We start from the raw sequence: 2,524 nt of genomic DNA, 5'->3' as shown, positions 1-2,524 counted from the left end.
AATCAAAAGGCAGTACCTGTCGCACGGGCTAAAGTTGAATTAAAATACAAAATTTCACACAATTCCCGCCGTCGCGACTTCCTGTGTTTATTTACCTAAATTTATTTGTCAAACCTGGCCACTGTAGTCAAGAAACATGAGCACTTGATATACTGTATTAATTTTAGGGGCCATAATTTTAAGTTTTTACGAAGAGACGTTTGTAAAACAGCAAAAGTGTTCCATGTGCAACAAGCAATATTCTCACTAGCCTGTTCCAGGCTCTCAGATAGTATAGTGCGGACGTATTAAAACGAGCAAAGCGAAAATAAGACGCGCGCGACTTGGGAAAGGGGGCAGTGGCGGCGAGAAAAAATGGGAGAGAGAGCCTGTTAGCATTTCTTTAACGACCCTCTTCCGCCAATTTTTGTCACGTCTGGATTCGGCTGTCAAAACTGTTAACACTTCAGTTAGCTACAATCATTCTCAAGTTTCTCGCGCGTGCATTTCGCGTGACGCGATCTCCTTGTGCGAATGTGTGGAAATTTATGTCTTCGAATTCGTTATCCTGTGAGAGCATCCGGTTTTTTCAGCTCTAGTTTCTAATTCCACCCGCCGAAGCGACGACCAGAAATACATCTGCTGTTCGCAGGCTACGAATTGGTCAACGGCGTCTGCGAATCTCGCACTCGATCATTCAAAGTGCTGCAGGTTTTATAGTAATAAAAGGGGGGGGCGTAAGTTTTTTCCTCTGTTGGGTAGGCTATGCTCTGGAAGGTTCTGCAGTTTCACTGAGCAATAGCCTGCAGTGCAGGCGTATTTTGGGCGGGCGAAAGCTGCTTGTTTATTTTGGTACTGTTGTAACCGCCAACTTTTTTATGACGGAGGAAGTTCGCCCCATTTTTCGAGTTTCAACGTAAGCTTTCGCGAGCAAACCGTTCGCGCGCCCGAAGAAAACGCCTGCACTGCAGGCTAACTGAGCAAATGTGATTTTAGCGGCTTGTTGCACACTGAGAGGTCATGGCGCACATATCGATTTACTGTGGCTTTTGTTTCTGGTCGGCAGGATTTGCCCTCTGATGAGAGAGCATTTTCTTTGACCTCTTTTGAACGTAAAGCTTTTTTTTGCGGCTGAATAAGGGTTTTAATTTTCTCCAAAGTGCCTTCTGGATCTGACTTACCAAGTGATTTTCTTTAGTCCGTGAATGTAATGATTTTCTGCAATGTTGTATCACGCTGGGCCAAGCTCGTTAGTTTTCTTTGCAGATTGTTAAAGGGACAGTGTCCCGATTATGCGCACGCGCGAGCGTCATCTGTTTTTTCTTCAAAAGACAATAGAGCTGTCATATTGACTCGACAAGATTTCCTGCCGGACCGCCCCGCCGACGGGGTTTGTTGTTTATATTCTCAAGTAATATTTTAGACTTTCGCGATCGAAGAAGTCGTTCGTCTTATATAAATATTTGGCTTGCGGTTCGAAGACTCATCGCGATTTTATCGCTAGTTGGGCCGCCTCGCGACCCGAAAATCTCGTTTCGCTCGCTTTAAAAACATATTTTCAAATTTGAAACTCGTGTCAGAGGTCAATTGTGCCAAGTCCAGTAATATCTGCCTGATTTGCTCGCGTTCTAGCCTCAAACGTTGAAAGACAAAAAAATGCAATCTCAATGCTATGAATCATCACAAAGGTTATTAAAAATTATATTATGATTTCAGGGCACTAGTTTTGCTAAACATGTAGCGCCTGTTTGTTTGATTTTGTCGGCCGTAGGGAGATTCATTGAAAAGTTTACTAACGCGTCGTTGCAAAACATTCTGCTTCGCGAAGCTCCCCTCCACAAGATCTCCTCAGCCACATCCATGTATCAATGGTTTCTTTCTTACAGTCTGTATTGTTGCTGTTTCATTTCTGCGTATCCCTTTCACAATTATCTGAGCTTGTATGGGAGCTAGCAGAAGAAATAAGCCTTCAATCGGCATCAAAGTGCTTCCAGTCTTTTGGTCCTCCGACCAACGGCAATAAAAGTAACGCCATAAAATCCAGATTTTGCCCAAATCGAAACTTAACCGGAACAATATATCACTGATCTGTAATCCTGAGAAGTTTAATTGTCGTATTGAACCCGGCCAAGGGCGATGCAAACGGATTTTTCAAGGTTCTCTTACTCTCCTCGCATCTTTTGATTTCGCGACATCCTGTCCAAAAATCAAAGTTTGGTGCATGCGCAGTAACAATGATAGTGATTTACAGATCCAGAATTATAAGAATGAAGTGCAGCTTAAACTTAAGCTACATCAACTAAGGAGAATTGCATTGTGACTCAGTAAACTCCAGCTAAGTGTTTCTCTCATAATAGTGTGAGTCTTTTGACTGGAGCGCGTAGTTTCTTCCTTGGTAATAGTTTTTTAAAGCTTAACAGTCTTTGGACTGTTTTTTTATTGCCACTTTGTGATCAGCAAGGACTCCGGACTACCGAAAACAATTTCGCACTTTCCTTCTCGCTTTCTTCTCGTCCTCCTCTCCCTCTTCACCAATGCCAATAGC

The sequence above is a fragment of the Porites lutea genome, chromosome 4 (assembly GCF_958299795.1).
Source record: "Porites lutea chromosome 4, jaPorLute2.1, whole genome shotgun sequence".
Classification (NCBI taxonomy): domain Eukaryota; kingdom Metazoa; phylum Cnidaria; class Anthozoa; order Scleractinia; family Poritidae; genus Porites; species Porites lutea.
Note: the sequence above shows the minus strand (reverse complement) of the source record.